This window comes from Chiloscyllium punctatum, chromosome 6 (genome assembly GCF_047496795.1).
Source record: "Chiloscyllium punctatum isolate Juve2018m chromosome 6, sChiPun1.3, whole genome shotgun sequence".
NCBI lineage: Eukaryota > Metazoa > Chordata > Chondrichthyes > Orectolobiformes > Hemiscylliidae > Chiloscyllium > Chiloscyllium punctatum.
The window spans coordinates 145671999-145682223 of NC_092744.1; the positions used below are offsets into that span (position 1 = coordinate 145671999).

The 10225-nt window shown below is 43.7% G+C and overlaps 1 non-coding gene across 1 annotated transcript; it reads left to right on the forward strand.

The window, feature by feature from the left end:
• Positions 1–9852: 9852 nt before the first annotated feature.
• Positions 9853–9926, forward strand: trnai-aau (transfer RNA isoleucine (anticodon AAU)). The gene has a single exon. It is a non-coding gene; the product is annotated as a tRNA-Ile (tRNA).
• The last annotated feature ends 299 nt before the right edge of the window (positions 9927–10225 follow it).

The following is a 10225-nucleotide window of genomic DNA, read 5'->3' on the forward strand; positions in this document are numbered from 1 at the left end:
ATTCCCCAGGCCTTCAGAGTCTTCTTGCCTCACTCCGACAGCAGTTGTATTTGGATTTCTCACAGTGCCATGTCCCAGTGGGAGTAGGAACGGAAGGGTAGAGCAGATGAATGCGTGGCTGAGGAGCTTGTGGAGGGAAGAAGGATCCAAAGTTTTGAGTCGTTGGAATCGCTTCTGGGGTAGAAGAGACCTGTATAAGGAGGAACAGTTACACCTGAATTGCAAGGGCAATGATATACTGGTGGGGAGGTTTGCTCGAGCTGCTTGCGTTGGGGGCGGAGGGGTTTGGAATTGATACCCAGATACATAGTGGGGAAAGAGATCAGTCTGAGATTGGTATAGTTGTGTGAGAAACAAAGCTTACGCACTTCAATAATTTCAGTCCGAGACAAGATCTGAATCTGTAGTGTCATTTATTTCACCCTTGCAAGAGGGTGCAATGGCCACTGTATACAAGGCAGAGACACACACACACACACACACACACAGAATTCAACGAATACACGATATTTATGTAATTTTGTTCCTTTTTTTATCCCATTGCTCCTCCCCGTTTACATCTTCCACTTCTCTAAGACTGGCACCCATTACTCTTGTTTACCTCTTGCCTTATCCGGCCTTGTCTGTGACAAAATGTTTATTTCTGGCCTCACAAGGCCATTTGACCACATCCCACTGTGGCCCATTGTTAGGTATTATCTATTCCCTCCATCTGTGCTTTCCCCAACCATACAGATCCTTATGACCTTTTAATTGGGGTTTGTTCCTGTGTTTCTGTACAAGTGGGAAACAGATGCTTATAACTACTGCTTCTGCGAGTATCTGGCTTAACCTACATCCTAACAGCACCTTATCTATTTGTCTGTAACATCTACCATTGTTTTGCAGTCATGTTTCATTCTTGCATACAATTTTAGCTAATACAAAAACAATTATGTATTTCCTCCACATAGTTTGCATTCTTGTTGACTCAGCTCTTAGTTGAAAGAATTACACAATGGTGTGAGTTCATTTACCTTGCATAAGTAACTATAATTGCAGAAGTAACACGACTTTACCTATATCCCACAATTTCCCCTTTTTCTTGAATTACCATTTGTTATTTTCTGCATTTTTCTTTTTAGCATCGCCCCCAAAATTCGCAAGCATCATTCCCCAGATTTCATCCATCTTGATCTCACTCATCGCCTCATTATTTAGTCAATTTCCTCTGCTTGGTCCCTTTTAGTGGCATCTATTTCATTTAGGCTGTCTCAATCAGTCTTTGGGTGAGCCCTCGTATGATACAACAGAATATGATACAACAGCCAATGGCCACCAACACCCCGACTACGACTATCAGGGAAGTAAGGATGGAAACCATCACCCCCTTCCATTTTCCAAACCATGATACAAGCCATCCCATGAGAGATGTGTCTACTCATGAATTCTCGGCCAGTTCCTCTGCTAAGGTAGTCAATCACCTTAAGACCCGAGTAATTGAACCATCAGGCACAATGTTAATAGGAATCAAGGTACAACAGCTTCTTCCTAACACACACACACACACACACACACACACACACACACACACACACACACACACACACACACCCTTTTCCCGCTAGAATCATATCAAGGGCCATTCTTTTTGTCCCATGCCATCCTACTTGTCACATCAAACTGTTCTGATATTCCTTTAACCGCATCTCTTGTATAATTTATATTTCACTGTTGATTATAGAAAATGTAATTTATCCAACCTACATTTTTATTAATTGTTACCCACCAGAAGAGAGCTGACTCAAAGCCTGCTGCAATCTGGTTACGAGCCTTGAACTCATCAGGTACCCAAGGGACTCCTATAGATTCCAGATAAATCCTGTCATCGAAAGAAGTGTCTAACAGTAATCTCTTACTCCTTCCCTTTTTCCCCACTATATTTTCCTTCTCAAATGCCAGGGTAAATGGAATTGCCAATTGCACAATTGCACATATCCCTCTCCAATCCATTGGTATGGTGGGTCTCAATATTTTGCCTCCGCAGTACCACCACAGATCCGCTCGGGGAGCCATTGGTGCTGAGTAGTTCCCTCCAGTGTCCGTATCGGTGCCATTCTTAATCTCTGTACATACTTTTAGCTCCCACAAATCTCTAGACCGATTTGTACCTTGTCTATTCACACACATCGTGTGATTTCCGACTGTGGCTGAAAATGTAGTGGGGGGGGGGGGCTTTTGAATCTTTCTTCTCCAAGGGAGCGAAGATCAGGGATAGAGAGGTACAATTCCTATAATTCCATACAGTCTTATCCTGATACAGGGTTATCATACATTTCATGACCTTCCTGTCTCGCTTACACCCGAGTGGAAAGGGAACCACCTGGGTCACTGGCCTACCAGAGGCGCATGCATAGCATTTGCTCTTGTGCAGACATCTTACAGTACACTTTACCCATTCAAACCAGTCATCCCCATATCCAGCTTCTATTTCAATGGTCTGTTTCAAGTCCTTTATCTCTATAATTTTTACTACTTTAGGACCATCGGAAGGGGTGAAATATTGTATCTTGTGATTCAATACTTCTGCCCGTTTTCCCTGTCCTGCGCTAATTTTTAAATCAACAGCCCAAGAAATACTTCCCGTTTGCTTATATTTCTATCACAAATGTTTCATCTAACTGTATCTCATAGGTGCCCCCCACCACCCCCACCCCGAGAATTGCTTTGTGCCATGTGGTTTTCTTTATCATTAGGTATATTGGGTTACGCTCTATATCGGCACAATCGAGAGGTAACTGGAAGGTGGCCCGGTGTATTGTGACAAAACCATTATACCAAGTATCATCCCCAAAGGATTTAAGATGTATCTCTGAGATGCAGTACTGTCTCAGATTATCTACATCCCCACAATTTACTAAGTTACATGCATCAGGTCTATTACTTGGGGATTATCAGACTCAGGGACCATTAATAATACATATGAAAATTATATTTGACAAAATCCCAATACAAAGAGAACTAGCATCATAATTCTAAGCATTCCCAGCATTCTACAAATTGTGCTGAAACACAAAAAAAATTAATACACAATCCTACAGAAATAATCCCGCGCTCGCATCGCCACTGTATAATCAGTTACTCAAAGTCTCTTCAGCCTGAGTTTCAGCGGGTCTTCCGTTGATTCGGCTGTCCAGACTTCTTCCTCAACTGGAGATTTCATTGGCCCTTTGATCCGAGTGTAGTGAGTCCAGCCTTTCTCCGCTGTCCTTATTGTCGTTTCAGTAATCAAAGGATCCTGATACGGCCTTTCCCAGTCCGGCTGCAATTTAGTCTCTGTCCATGATGTCACTAAGACCCAATCTCCCGGCCGGATGGGATGAACGGTGAATTCAAGGGGTGGAGTCTGTGCCAATAAACCCTGTTTCCTGAGGAAAGACAAAGAGGAGGACAAGCCCAGTATATACTTATTTAAGAACAAGTCTTTAGTTTCGAGAATTGTCAATTCTCCGTTCGTTTCCAGATAAGGTAATCCAAAGATGATTTCATAGGGGATAGTCCCAAGTCTTTCCTTGTGGCTGTTCGTACTCGCAAGAGAGTTATAAGTAAACATTTGGTCCAAGGGAGTCTGGTTTCTATTATCAATTTAGAGAGCTGTCGTTTGAGTGTTTGGTTCATTCTCTCAACCCTTCCCGATGATGGTGAATGCCATAGAGCATGGAATTCCCAGGAAATTCCCAACCCTTTCATTATCTCCTGTAACACTTTAGAGGTAAAATGAGTTCCTTGGTCGGAATCTATACGGTTCACTAGCCCATATCGGGGAATTGTGTGCACTAATATTATTTTAGAAACCACACTCGCAGTGGCGGTGGCTAGGGGGTATGCCTCAACCCAACCAGATAGATGATCTACTATGACCAGCATATATTTTAGTCTTCCTACTCTGGGTAGTTCAGTATAATCCACTTGAATACTCTGGAAGGGTCTCAATCCCGGGTCTCTTCCTCACGGGCTCAGTTTTCTCAAGAATTGCTTATTTACCTTTCTGTATGTTATACATCCCTCACATATTTGTTTAGCAATTGTATATATTCCTTTACATCCATATTCCCTAAAAACTAAAAGATACAATGCTTGTACTCCCCAATAACTGACTTGATGTAGAACAGCCACAATTTCTCACATCATCATTTTGTTTAACATTTCCCTTCCATCGGGTAACATCCATTGCCCGTCTGCTGTTTTTTTTGCAGCCCCAAAATCTTTCAATTCTTTTTCTTCTCTTTCAGTAAATATAGGAGCTTCCGAGGATTAGGGACAGTAGGTATTAGGGAATGAATCAGCATTCCTTGTGGGTGTAGTCCTGCTTCCTTTGCCCCTTCATCGACTAATCTATTCCCCTTAACTTCTGGTTCATTTCCTTTCTGATGACCATTTACATGCACCACCGCTATTTCTCAGGGGAGTAATAGGGACTCCACGACCCGTTTAATCAACTCCTCACGTACTAATTCCTTCCCCCGGCTATTGATCAGTCCTCTTTCCTGCCATATCTTTCCGAAAGTGTGCACAACACCAAATGCATACTTAGAGTATGCTGCTCCGTCTTTATTTTCCAACGCCCTAAGGGTTATTTCCAATGCATGGAGTTCGCAGGAATGAGCTGACCACCCATTTGGCAACCCTCCTGCCTCGACCACACTAAATTTCATCAAATCTACAACTGCATACCCATTATTTCTTTTCCCTTCAGGCACCTGGGATGATCTGTCTATAATGAGTCAGGCTCCTGCATGAAGCGGAACATCTCACAGGACATGCCGACCTTAGTTTGGTATTCTATAATGTCAAGGCAGTTGTGCTCTGGATTCGAAGGAGATTCTCCTTCCCCTTTCCAAAGAAAGGCAGCTGGATTTAAACAATTGTCCGTGACCAACACTAGATCATCCTTTTCTATTAATATTGCCTCATATTTCAGAACCCACGAGTCCTGTCAACCATCGCCCAGCTTTTTGGGTTAGGATCGTTCTCACTTGGTGTGGGGTGCTTACTATTAGTCCCCAAATGTAAGCTTCCTGCTTTCCTCCACCAACTGTGCAGTGGCAGCCATGGCCTGCACACACTCAGGCCACCCCCGGGATACTGGTCCAATAGCTTCGAAAGATATGCTACTGGCTGTTTCATTCCTCCCCACCTCTGGGTTAATACTCCCAAAGCCGCTCTCTTATCTACGGTAGCAAAGAGCTGGTAAGATTTATCTAGAGAAGGTAAGGCTGACATGGGTGCATGGATCAGATCTCTTTTGAATTCTTAACTAGTTCTTTATCCTCTTCTTCCCAACTCAGACACTTTGGTTAATCCTCTAATAGTTTGAGATATAATTTATTCATCTTTTGAGCATAAGAATCAATCCACAATCTGCAATATCCGTTTAAACCCAAAAAATTCCGCAACTCCCGTTTAGTCCTGGGCCGTGGAATCCCCAGTATTCCCTCTAACCGTTCCGGGCTTATCTTTCGCTTTCCCTCACTAACTAAATGTCCCAAGTATATCACTTCTCGCTCCACATATTGTAGTTTGATTTTAGATACCCGCAATCATTGCTGGCCCAGGAAATTCAATATTTTTTTAGTGGCTTCTACTACTCTTTCTCTTCTCTTTCCTGTTACTAAGAGGTCGTCTCCATACTGCAACAGGGTAGGTCCCTTGGGGCTGCTAAATTTCTCCAATATCTATTCTAACATCTGTCCAAATAAATTCGGGGATTGCGTAAACCCCTGGGAGAGCACGGTCCACCGGTATTGCTGTTTCTGTCCTTTTCTGGGATCGTCCCATTCAAAGGCACAAAAATCCCACTTGCCCCAGCCAAGGGACAAGCCCAAAAGGCATCCTTTAAATCTATCACACTAAACCATTTGTGGTCATGATGGATCTTACTTAATAACGTATAAGGATTTGGCACCACTGGGTGCCTGACCTGTTCTATTCAATTCAATGTTCTCAAATCCTGAACCAATCGGATTTTCGCACTGATAGAGTTAGGATATTATAAGGACATATACTTGGATCGAACAGTCCATCTCTAGCCCCTCAATGACTGGCTGCAGTCCTCGTTTACCTTCTATGTAAATGGGATATTGTCGCTCATAAACAACGTCCCGTTTCCTTTTTAAACTTATTTCTAGGAGATGGATCTGTACTTTTCCACGATTCCCTTTTCTAGCCCATATAATAAGGTCTATCTCTCTCTCCACATCTTCCATCAACATTGCCATTTGTACAACTAATTCTTTTTCCTGACTTCAAATCTCCAGTCCTAAGATGATAATTAAATCTCTCCTGAGTAAGTTACTTCCTATATCGGGGATATACAACGGTTCCCATGTGACTGTATCATTAGGACCTTCTATCATCATAGGTTCAAATACTGGAACAGTAAATCCTTCCCCTTTTACCCCTGAAACTGTAATTGACTGTGTTGACATTTCTTTGGTTTAAAATTCAGCGATGATCGTGCTGCCCCCGTATCTACGAGGAAGACTACCTCTTCCCCACAGGGTCCCACCTTCAATTTTATCGAGAGTTCCTGGTGGCTCCCCGGGGGCAGGAAACCCTGACACCCCTATTCTTCAACAAAATTGATAAGCGAATTCCCTTTGTAGATCAGGACACTCCCACTTGAAATGCCCAAGTTTCTGCAATAATAGCATCCTGCCTGTGGAGACTTCCATCTCTGCCCCTGTCTCCCTCTCCCTCTCTGTCCTACCTGCTGCCTCCCGCCGCTCCGTTCTCTCACTATTGGTTCCATTCTTTTCTTAACTACCTCATCAATGGTAGCTACCATCATTTTGCCTTCTGTGTTTGTCTCTCATCCTCTCTCTTTGCAAACACTTTCTGTACCTCTCTTAATAATTCATCTAATGGTGTTTCGCTCCTCCCTTCTATCTTCAGTATATTTCTCTGTGTCTGTCCTTGCCTTTGTCATAAAATGTACTTTCAAAAGACCCTGTGCCACTGGGTCCTCAGGGTTCATTCCAGAGTATTTCCGCATTGAGTCTCTTAACCTTTGCAAGAAAGCTGAGGGAATCTCATCTTTCTTCTGTCTAACTTCAAAGGCTTTAGACAAATTCTGCGAATTCGGAACTGCCTCTCTTTTTTTTAGAATCAGGTCTTTCAACTCCCTCATTTCTTCCCTATGCTCCGGGTTTTGATTTTCCCACTGGTTGTCTCTGAGGGGAAACTCCGTCTCTCCCTGTCCAGTATCCCCATCCCCAATGAGAAGTTCCCTGTCCCATATTTTAATGTCTGCTCCAAGTATAAGTCCCCTTTCTTCCCCAGCAAATAGTATATTCAAAATAGACATTAACTCAGTCCACGAATACAGACTGGGCCCCAAAAATTGATCAAGTTGTTCAGACAACCCTACCGGATACTCGTCCAGGACCTTCATCCCCTTATTAAATATTCTGAACTCCCCACTGATGAGGGGGCACTTACAAACCCAATCTCTTTGTCCCCAATTGGTACCTCCCGATGGGGATAAGTCTTTACATTCTTCCCCATTTTTTGTTTTTGTTTCTCCCCTTATGATTTGGTTTAGATACTCCAGAGGCCTACTCGACGTCTACTTTATTTTTCCTTTTCTTTCAGGATTAAGGTTCGGGAAGAACAACATTCCTGTCCACTGACCCTTCGTCCACCTCGGGGAGCCATTTTATGGAACTGATCCAGCCGCGATTGCATGCACTTGACCCATTTCTGGTGTTATTAGCGTGGTGCTAATAGCACCAAGGTCGTGGGTTCGATCCCCACACTGACCACATGCAGCGCTTGTGTGGTTGCTGTGTTTCCAAACGACGTGCTCCACAAAGCCGTAAGCGCCATCTGCGCAATAAAACATTCGACAGGGTTAGACGCACGACTTGTTCGCCGTACCCGTGATGACTGGTGGATGTTGTCTGCAGCAAATCAACCAGTCTCAGTTGTTTTCACCAACAAATGCAGCACATGAAATATGTGCAGTATTAGGCAGACCTGGCACCGTCTCGGAGGAGAACCAGAGTTCACGCTTCAATTCAATCAAAGATTCGTTCGTGCTATTTTCCTGGATCTCTGTTAATACTCGTCACACGACTTCCAGACGCAATTCGTTCGCTTGCTCACCTCTCATGCATCGACACTGGAGTTATCATATCACCAGCAATATCATAGAGCCATTAATAAAAGCAAATTACTGCGGATGCTGGAATCTGAAACCAAAAGAGAAAATGCTGGAAAATCTCAGCAGGTCTCGCACCATCTGCAAGGAGAGAAAAGAGCTGACGTTTCCAGTCTAACTGATTAAAGATAAAGATAAAAACAAAGGGGGAGTATTATGGAGCTATTTATACCACGCTGAGAGAAGGTGAGTCAAGGCTCCAGATGCAAAGGTGATAATGACAGTGCATGGAGAGATTAAAGGGAGATTAAGAGGCGTGAATGACCCAGGCTGAAGCCAGCGCTACGTGACAAAATATGTGAGGGATGGGTGAAGCAGAGACAAAATGGAAAACAGGGGAGAAGGGTAGCAAAGCGGGAGGAGGAGAGCAAAAAGGTATTGAGAGAGTGGGGAGCGAGAGAAAGAGAGACAGTCAAGAAATAAGAGGTACAGAACAGTGAAAAAAAACACAACTAAAAAAGTTAAATAAAATAATTGAAATAAAATTACCTGGAGTTGTTTGAATTCAACAACTTCAGACGATTGTACTTCTTTTTTTTAATTTATCTTTTTTATCATTTCACCTGCACTAGCATAGAGCCATTAGATATGGACAGCACTGAAAACACAGTCTTCGGTCCCACTCGTCCATTCCAAACAGATATCCTCAACTGATCCAGCCGCGATTGCATGCACTTGACCCATTTCTCTCTAAACCTTTCCTATTCAAGTACACGCCCAGATTCCTTAACAGTATTGGAATTATACCATCCATCACCAGCTCGTCTGGTAACTTATTCCAGAAACGCACCACCCTCTGCGTGCAGCCGTTGCCCCTCACTGCCTTTCGAATTCTCACCCTCCCACACCAGATTTATACCCTCTAGTTCTGAACTGCCCCACCTGAGCGAAAGGAACTTGTCTATTTACCCGATTCATTCCCCTCATGATTGAAAAACCTCCGTAAGATCAGCTCCCAGCCTCTGACGCGCCAGGCGAAATAGTGAGCGAGTGTTCAGCCTGTAAACGTTTGCACATTTTCCATTTACAAATGTAGGATGATGTAGCATGCTGTCTGAAGCAATCATTTTAGCAGCTGACCTGTCGCTGACAAACTCTGCAGGAAGGACTGACAACTTGCTAAATATGCTGTCAAACGAAGATTTCATAAGCAACATGAGTCATTGAGCAAACCGTGCAATTGACTTCTGAGCTGTTGCTGACACCAAAGCAACTGCGTCGTTCGGGAGCAGAAAGAACCCCACTGATAGATTACAATTCAAATGCATTTGGCATAAGGTTCGTAGCAGTTAATCAGCAGCACGTAACCCTGACTCCAAAGGTTTGTGAGTATCCAGAAGAACAGTGAGCGATCGTTGAAGGTACGGTTCTCCAGACGAAATTTGTCAACGTGAGAAGCTGCAGCTGAGATGGTGGCGTTGCGATTGAAATTGCATGCGTCCGGACATTGTGCTTAATTTTAGATATCAGAGCAAATGGTTAACTCGAGTATGCGCGTTCGGAAAAGTCAATGTTTTTTTTGTTGAAAAGCTTTGCAACGAAAGGAAATACTTCAGACTATCGTGCGATCGATGAGAAGCAGAAAATGCAGAGCAGCCGTGGTTGTGAGCACCGGCAATATAGGCATTTGCTTTCGCTGGGCCGCCAGCGTTGGTCGGTTAGCTCAGCTGGTTAGAGCGTGGTGCTAATGACGCCAAGGTCGTGGGTTCGATCCCCACACTGACCACATGCAGCGCTTGTGTGGTTGCTGTGTTTCCAAACAACGTGCTCCACCAAGCCGTAAGCACCATCTGCGCAATAAAACATTTGGCAGCGTTAGACGCACGACTTGATCGCCGTACCCGTGATGTCTGGTGGATGTTGTCTGCAACAAATCAACCAGCCTCAGTTTTTTTCACCAACAAATGCAAAACATGAAATATGTGCAGTATTAGGCAGACCTGGCACAGTCTCGGAGGAGAACCAGAGTTCAGGCTTCAATTCAAATCAAAGATTCGTTCATGCTATTTTCCTGATCTCTGTTCA